The sequence below is a fragment of the Cebus imitator genome, unplaced genomic scaffold (assembly GCF_001604975.1).
Source record: "Cebus imitator isolate Cc_AM_T3 unplaced genomic scaffold, Cebus_imitator-1.0 Scaffold763, whole genome shotgun sequence".
In the NCBI taxonomy this organism is placed as follows: domain Eukaryota; kingdom Metazoa; phylum Chordata; class Mammalia; order Primates; family Cebidae; genus Cebus; species Cebus imitator.
The window spans coordinates 674,835-684,295 of record NW_016108078.1 but is presented as its reverse complement, the minus strand read 5'-3'; the positions used below and the strand labels follow the sequence as shown (position 1 = coordinate 684,295).

The 9,461-nt window shown below is 42.7% G+C and overlaps 1 pseudogene; it reads left to right on the top strand.

Annotated features, from left to right (window-relative positions):
- The first annotated feature begins 7,449 nt into the window (after positions 1 to 7,449).
- On the top strand, positions 7,450 to 8,188 carry LOC108297020 (annotated as a pseudogene).
- Positions 8,189 to 9,461: the final 1,273 nt, after the last annotated feature.

Below are 9,461 nucleotides of genomic sequence, written 5' to 3'. Positions count from 1 at the left end.
TGAAACTCCATCTCAAAAAAAAAAAGAAAAAAAAAAGTTAAATAAATACATATCATACTGGATTATTCCTAATTTACAACACTCTTAAGTGTTAGTAAAACAATTACTTGTAAAAACATTTACTAAAACCTCTCAAAACAAGGGTTTAATGACCAGAGACTTGACAGCAAATAATACTAAGACAATTGGTTATATATAAGAGAAAAATCAATAGGCTGGGGACGGTGGCTCATGCCTGTAATCCCAGAATTTTGGGAGGCCGAGGTGGGTGGATCACTCGAGGTCAGGAGTTTGAGACCAGCCTGGCCAACATGGTGAAACTCCATCTCCGCTAAAAATATAAAAATTAGCCGGGCTTGGTGGTGGGTGCCTATAATCCCAGCTACTCAGGGGGCTGAGGCATGAGAATCACTTGAGCCTGGGAGACAGAGGTTGCAGTGAGCCAGGATCATCCCACTGCACTCCAGCCTGGGTGATAGAGCGAGACTGTCTTGAGAAAAATAAAATTTCATCCTTACACTAACTATATCATATTCAAAAATCCAGCTCCAGGCTTATTAATCACTTAAAAATAAAGGCAAAACTTTGAAAAAGAAACAAAAAATAGCAGCCCCTGACATTCAGAAACTGGCTTAACACTCAGAGGTAGGCTATGTTATTCTCCTATTTAGACATAAACAATCTCACAGAATATCAACCTCAAACAAGTTTACTCTGAGACCATGAAAAAATGAGACAAATCAAGGTCACTTCATAATTTTGTCTAAGCACTGTGCCATCCACAGTATACCAGATGACCCCTCTCTGGCCCAAAATAAGTGACTGTTATTTCTTTACCAATTTCAACTTTATCTTCACAATATTTTCCCCTCCCTATAGATAAGATTTATTGAGATATACAATCATGGAACTGTCCCCGCTTTCTGAGATCATTCAACCTAGACTAAACTACAACTATCTTAGACCCTCCTCCAAATCACCAAACTGAAGTCCAATAAAAGTTTCCTTCTAACGTGACCTTACTGAGAAACCCCTTGATTGCTCATGGTACAATGAGTAATAAACCCAACTTGTTCAAGTATGTCCATACTCAGTTCGGGTCTCTTACTGGTTGTCTTTGGCTGGAGGGTATTGACAACTTCAAAATCTTTAGAGGAAGATACTGGAGAATGCTGTAGATCCCCCTATCTATGGAGGGTACATCCCATTGTGACATAGGCAGTCTCTGAGATGGCACCAATGATCCCTTTCTCCTGATATTCACACGCTTGCATTATTCCTTCTCCTTGGGAATGGACTGGATGTAGTGATTTGCTTCTAACGTATACAATAGGGCAGAAGTGACAGGATGGCCCTTCTTAGGTTAGATCACATCACAAAAACATGGTGTTTTCCGTCTGCAAAGTCTCTCGCTCTCTCTCTCACTCTCTCTCTCCCTCTCTCGGATTGCTCACCCTGGAACTCAATTTCCACATCACGAGGCAGATCTATACAGAGACACCCAAGACAAGACACCAAGGTTATTAACCATCGCCTAAGTGAGTTTGGAAGTGGCTTCTCCTTCACTCAACCCTTCAGGTGAGACCACAGCCACTACGTTTTCAGCTAATTTGTAACTTGTTGATAATAAGACCTGATCTCATATAGACGACATTAAAATTAAGAGCTTTAAAACTGAACTCATAGAGAGTAGAAGGATGGTTACCAGAAAATGGGAAGGGAGGGCGGCTGGAAGGGGAGGTGGGAATGGTTAAAAAAATAGAAAGCATGAGTAAGACCTACTACTTGATAGCACAATAGGGTGATTATAGTGAATAATAATTGTACATTTTTAAATGACTTAAAAGTGGAGAACAATGGTTCACACCTATAATCCCAGCACTTTGGGAGGCTGAGGTGGGTGGATCACCTGAGGTCAGGAATTCTAGACCAGCCTGAGTAACATTGTGAAACCCTGTCTCTACTAAACACGCAAAATTAGTTGGGTGTGGTGGTGCATGCCTGTAATCCCAGCTACTTGAGAGGCTGAGGCAGGAGAATCACTTGAACGCTGGAGGCAGAGGTAGCAGTGAGCCAAGATTGTGCCATTGCACTCTAGCCTGGGCAACAAGAGTGAAACTCCATTTCAAAAAATAATAATAAAATGAAATAAAATAGAGGGTAATTGGGTTGTTTGTAACTCCAAGGATAAATGCTTGAGTGGATGAATACTCCATTTGCCATGATGTGCTTATTTCACATTGTATGCCTGTATCAAAACATCTCATACACTCCATAATATATATACCTACTATGTACTCACAGAAATTTAAAAATTAAAAAATTGGCCGGGTGCGGTGGCTCATGCTGTAATCCCAGAGCTTTGGGAGGCTGAGGCGGGTGGATCACGAAGTCAGGAATTTGGCCAACATGGTGAAACCCCATCTCTACTAAAATTACAAAAAATTAGCCAGATGTGGTGTCAGGTGCCTGTAATTCCAGCTACTCGGGAGGCTGAGGCAGGAGAATTGCTTGAATTCAGGAAGCAGAGGTTGCAGTGAGCCAAGACCATGCCACTACACTCCAGCCCGGGCAACGCAGCGAAATTCCATCTCAAAACATTTAAAATAATTTTGGTTCATCACAAAAACATGTAATTAAAGTGAAATTGGGCTGGGTACGGTGGCTCACACCTATAATCTCAGCACTTTAGGAGGCCAAGACAGGCGGTTCGAGACCAGCCTGACCAACATGTAGAAACCCCGTCTCTACTAAAAATACAAAAATTAGCTGGGCATAGTGGCAGGCGCCTGTAATCTCAGCTACTCGGGAAGCTGAGGCAGGAGTATCGCTTGAACCCGGGAGGCAGAGTTTCCAGCAAGTCGAGATTGTCCCATTGCACTCCAGCCTGGCAACAAGAACAAAACTCTGTCTCCAAAAAAAAAAAAACCTAAAACTAAAACAAAAACCTAAAATCACAGAGCTGTAAACTGGAAGACAATATTTGCAATGCACATGATTGACAAAGGACTGGTATCCAGAATATAAATCAATAACTCTGATAAATCAAAATTGGAAAAAAATGACTCAATAGAAAAACGGCAAAAGACAAGAACAAGCATTTCACAGAATGGGAAACATAAATGTCAAATAAACATACGAATGAATGCTCACCCTCATTGGTAGTCAAACCAATGCAAATTAAGGCCAGGCACAGTGGCTCATGCCTGTAACTCCAGCACATTGGGAGGGCCAGAAGCTCAAGAACAGCCTGGGCAACATATCGAGACCTCGTCTCTACTAAAAAATAATTTTTCTAAATGGCCAGGTGCAGTGGCTGACACCTGTAATCCCAGCACTTTGGAAGGCAGAGGTGAGCAGATCACTTGAGGCCAGGAGTTCGAGACCAGCGTGGGCAACATAGTGAACCCCCGCATCTCTACTAACAATACAAAAATTAGCTAGGTGTGGTGGGGGGCGCCTGTGATCCCAGCTACTCAGAAGGCTGAGGCACGAAAATCGCTTGAACCCAAGAGGCAGAGGTTGCAGTGAGCTGAGATCATGCCACTGCACTCCAGCCTGGGCAACAGAGCAAGACTATGTTTCAAAAGAAAAAAACAAAAAAGAAGAAAAGAAAATCAGCTGGATGTGGTGGAATGCACCTGCAGACCCAGCTACTCTGGAGGCTAAGACAGGAGGATCACTTTAGCACAGGAGATGGAGGCCGCAGTGAGCCAAGATTGTGCCATGTACACCAGCCTGGGTGACAGCATGAGACCTTATCTCAAAAACACACACATAAACCCCGAAACAATGCAAATTAAGACTTAGTGAGGTATTATTTTTTACTTGTTGGATTGCCAAAGTTTAAAAATCAGCCAAAGCCAAGTTATAGGAAGAGAAATACTTACATAGTGTTGGTGGAAATATAAACTGGAATAAGCAGTTCAGAAACATTTTGGCACTACCTAATAAAGTTGGGCATACACAAATTCTAAAGCCCCACCATTCAAATCTTAAGGATATGCCCTGGGAAAAAGTCTTTCTCATAGCAATACTAGTGGTAATAGTAAAAAGAAGGCAGGCCGGGAGCAGTGGCTCACACCTTTATCCCAGCAGTTTGGGAGGCCGAGGCAGGCGGATCACCTGAGGTCAGGAGTTCAAGACCAGTCTGGCCAACATGGTGAAACCCTGTCTCTACTAAAAAAACAAAAATGAGCTGGGCATGATGGCAGGTGCTTGTAATTCCAGCTACTCGGGAGGCTGAGATGGGAGAATCGCTTGAACCCGGGAGACGGTGGTTGCAGTGAGCCAAGAATGTGGCACTGTGCTCCAGCCTGGGCGGCTGAGCGAGACTCTGCCACAGGAAAAAAAAAAAAGTTTTGAATTAGCTGGCCATGGTGGCACACACCTCTAGTTCCAGCTACCCAGAAGGCTGAGGTGGGACTGCTGAGGTGGCCTGAGGCGCATTTGAACCTGGAAGGTCGAGGCTGCAGTAAGCTGTGTTCATGCCACTGCACTCCAGCCTGGGCAACAGAGTGAGACCCAGTCTCAAATAAATAAAATAAAAAATAAATTAGGAGTATTTTAAACTTCATATTATGAAAATTAAGAGCATTTTTTACATCTAATGAAAGCAACAAAGTTCACTTTGTTTTAATGGAAAGGAAAAATACAGAAGGAAGAAAAGTTTGGTGAGCTCCTAAGAGGATCAAGAAAAGAAATACAATTCGGGGGGGGAAAAACCCTTCCATTTTAAACCATGTTATTATTTTAATCCTAGATCATTCAGGAAGCTATGCTGGCTAAAACTGGAATTTATTAAGAAGATTACACCTTCACCTGCAGTTCACATCAAATAATTTCCATCTGTGTTCCATGATTACATCTTTAAATAGTTTTTAATGATTCCCTTTCTCAATTCAGTCTCAAACGCCAGAAACTGTTACATAAAGAAGTAGATACAGGATGGGCACAGTGGCTCACGCCTATAATCCCAGGACTTTGGGAGGCCAAGGTGGGTGGATCACCTGAGGTCAGGAGTTTGAGACCGACTTGGCCAACATAGTGAAACCCCATCTCAATTAAAAATACAAAAATCACTGGGCGCGGTGGCTCACACCTGTAATCCCAGCACTTTGGGAGGCCGAGGCAGGCAGATCAAAAGGTCAAGAGATCGGGACCATCCTGGCCAACATGGTGAAACCCCGTCTCTACTAAAAATAGAAAAATTAGCTGGATGTGGTGGCGCTCGCCTGTGGTCCCAGCTACTCGGGAGGCTGAGGCAGAAGAATCACTTGAAACCAGGAGGTGGAGGTTTCGGTGAGCCGAGATTGCACCACTGCACTCCAGCCTGGCAACAGAGCAAGACTCCATCTCAAAAAAAAGAAAGAAAAATCAGCTAGGCATGGTGGTGGGCGCCTGTAATCACAGCTACTCAGGAGGCAGAGGCAGGAGAATCACTTGAACCCAGGAGGTGGAGGTTGCAGTGAGCTGAAACGGCACCACTGCACTCCAGGCTGGGCGACAGAGCAAAAGTCCATCTCATAAGTAAGTAAGTAAATAAATACATAAATAAAAGAAGTAGATACGGCTACTTCTGCTGGGGCAGGAGCGGAGAATCAATCTTTATATTCTTGGGGGCTCCCCTAACTGGCTCTGGGGTCTTATGCAATGCCAAACCTTGAGAAGGTGTTGAGAAGTATCGTTTATCCCCACAGGTTATCAGTGAGGGACATTGTTCATTCAGCATTTTTAGATTGGTAGGCTCTCTGTGGCTTCTGTGCCATGCTTGGAACACAGAAATTTCTTATAATACTTGTCGCCCCAGGCCTTGCATTCCTAGCTCCCACATTCATTAAGCAGCTATTCCTCTGTGAGCCCTTACCAGGAAGCTGTGGGAAGTCAGGCCCAGGTCCCCAGCTGACATTTCCCCGCTTCCCCCTGCCACCCAAGGGACATCTCTTTATAATCTGATGGGAGTCCCATTCTCCTTCAAACCCAATTATTTTTAAAGTGCTTGGGCTTTTAGAAAAGAAAGCATGGTCTCGGAGCAATGGCTCATGCATATAATCCCAGAACTTTGGAAGGCTGAGGCAGGTGGATCCGCTGAGGTCAGGAGTTCGAGACCAGCCTGGTCAACAGGGTGAAACCCTGTCTGTACTAAAAATACAAAATTAGCCGGGCCTGGTGGTGCGTGCCTATAATTACCCAGGAGGCTGAGGCAGGAGAATTGCTGGAACCCAGGAGACAGAGACTGCAGTTAGCTGAGATTGTGCCACTGCACTGCAGCCTGGGTGACAGACCAAGATTCTGTCTCAAAAAAAAGAAAGAAAGCTCAAATATCCTGCAAGCTAATCTGCTTTCAGCTGGGTCACATACTTCCTAAAAGGTAATAAAGCACAGAGCCTGCTATTTGCTAGAAAGGGAGAAAAAGAAACGGTAAAATACAAGGAGGGAAAAAAACCTAATATTTAAAAATATTTTCTGGAAGTTGGCAAAGATTTTTTAAATAGGACACAAAAAGTGTTAACCGTACAAGGAAAAAAATGATAAATTGGACTTGTTTGAAATAAAGAACTGCTCTTCCTCCTGCTTCAGCCAAGTAAAATGTTATCTCCTTCCTCTTCACCTTCCACCGTGATTTTGTTTCTTGAGGCCTCCCCAGCCATGCTTTCTGTACAGCCTGCAGAACTGTGAGCCAATTAAGCCTCTTTTCTTCATAAATTAAAAGAAAGAACTGCTATTTAACAAAATATACTATTTAACAAAAGAGAGTAAAAAGGCAAGACATAAAAAGGGAGATGTTTCAAATACATATATCCAAGGAAGGATTTGTATCCAGAATACATAATGAAGTACTACTAATTGCAAAAAGTGAAAATAATCCAATCAAAATGACTTAAAACCAATACTTCATAAAAGAGGACATCCCAATGGTGAATTAACATATAAAAAGTTGTTAAACTAAATTGGTCATCATGAAATGCAAATTAAAATTGTAACACAATACCACTACACGCCTATCACTATGGCTAGAATGGAAAAGGCTGACATACCAGGTGCTGATAGATATAGAACTTCTTGATGGGAAACATAAAATGGTCCAACCACTTTGGAAAACTGACAATAACTACTAAAGCTGGATATACAGCTGGCCCAGCAATTTCACTCCTAGATATATACCCAAGAGAAAGCCATACATATGTTCATTAATAGACACATACAAGAATGTCTATGGCAGCACCACTTATTATGGCACCAAATGAAAATTACTCAAATGGGCCGGGCGCGGTGGCTCAAGCCTGTAATCCTAGCACTTTGGGAGGCCGAGGTGGGTGGATCACCTTAGGTCAGGAGTTCAAGACCAGCCTGGCCATCATGGTGAAACCCCATCTTTACACTTCCACTTGTGCGTGAGGCGAGTGGAGCTGGAGACGAGACGAGAGGCTGAGGTCGGGTTCTGACAAGATGGCCGAGCTGCCCTGCAGGATCATCAAGGAAACCCAGCATTTCCTGGCAGAACCAGTTCCTGGCATCAAAGCAGAACCAGATGAGAGTAACGCCTGTTATTTTCATGTGGTCATTGCTGGCCCTCAGGATTCCCCCTTTGAGGGAGGGACTTTTAAACTTGAACTATTCCTTCCAGAAGAATACCCAATGGCAGCCCCAAAACATGTTTCATGACCAAAATTTATCATCCTAATGTAGACAAGTTGGGAAGAATAAATATTTTGAAAGATAAGTGGTCCCCAGCACTGCAGATCCGCACAGTTCTGCTATCGATCCAGGCCTTGTTAAGTGCTCCTAATCCAGATGATCCATTAGCAAATGATGTAGCGGAGCAGTGGAAGACCAACGAAGCCCAAGCCATAGAAACAGCTAAAGCATGGACTAGGCTATATGCCATGAATAATATTTAAACTGATCCGATCATCAAGTGTGCATCACTTCTGTTCTGCCAAGACTTCTTCCTTTTTGTCTGCATTTAATGAACACAGTCTTAGAAACATTACAGAATAAAAAAGCCCAGACATCTTCGGTCCTTTGGTGATTAAATGCACATTAGCAAATCTGTGTCTTGTCCTGATTCACTGTCGTAAAGCATGAGCAGAGGCTAGTAGTATCATCTGGATTGTTGTGAAAGGTTTAAAAGCAGCGGCCCCTCCCTGCTTTTACTCATTTCCCCCATCCTGGTTTAAGTATAAAGCACTGTGAATGAAGGTAGTTGTCACGTTAGCCGCAGGGGGGTAGGTGTATTTCTTTATTTTTTTGACGGGGAAGGTTTTATTTTAATTTTATGGGCTCTTTCCCCCCTTTTACGGTGATCTAATTGCATTGGTTAAAAGCAGCTAACCAGTTATTTAGAATATGCTCTCTAGCCAGGTCTAACTTTATTTAGACGCTGTAGATGGACAAGCTTGATTGTTTGAACCAAAATGGGAACATTAAACAAACATCACAGCCCTCACTAATAACATTGTGTCTTTGCTGTCAAGTGTAGATTCCCCCCTCCAAAAAAAGCTTGTGACCATTTTGTATGGCTTGTCTGGAAACTTCTGTAAATCTTATGTTTTAGTAAAATATTTTTTGTTATAAAAAAAAAAGAAATCCCATCTTTAAAAAAAAAAGAAAATTATTCAAATGCTTATTAATAGTAAAATGGATAAAGTGTATACTACATTCATACAATGGAATAACATAATCCAATGAGAATTAATAAACTATTTGTATACTTGATCTTAGCCAAAAGGCTGAGAAGCAAACTATTTTGACACAAAACAACGTGGAAGGCTTACAAACACAATGTTGAGTTGAAGAAGCCAGACATAAGAGTACATACTGTATGATTCCATTTATTTTTTATTATTTATTTTATCTATTTATTTTTTATTTTATTTATTAATTTTTTTATTTTAATTTTTAAAGATGGGGTTTCACCATATTGGTCAGTCTGGTCTCGAACTCCTGACCTCAGGTGATCCGCCCACCTCAGCCTCCCAAAGTGCTGGGATTACAGGCGTGAGCCAGTGCACCCGGCCAATTTTTCTTTTTTTTTTTGATACAGAATCTTGCTCTGTCACCCAGGCTGTAGTGCAATGGCACAAACACTTCATTGCAGCCTCAAACTCCTCAGCTCAAGCAGGCCTCCCACCTCAGCCTCCTGAGTAGTAGCTAGGACTACAGGCATACTCCACCATACCCCAATAATTTTTTTTTCTGGCCAGGCAGGGTGGCTCACGCCTGTAATCCCAGAACTTTGGAAGGCTGAGGTGAGCAGATCGCATAAGCGAGGAGTTTGAGACCAGCCTGGAAAACATGGTGAAACCCCGTCTCTACTAAAAATACAAAAATTAGCCAGGCATGATGGTGCATGCCTGTAATCCCAGCTACTTGGGAGGTTGAGGCACAAGAATAGCTTGAACCTGGGAGGCAGAGGTTGCAGTGAGCCGAGATTGCACCACTTGTACTGCTTGGTGACG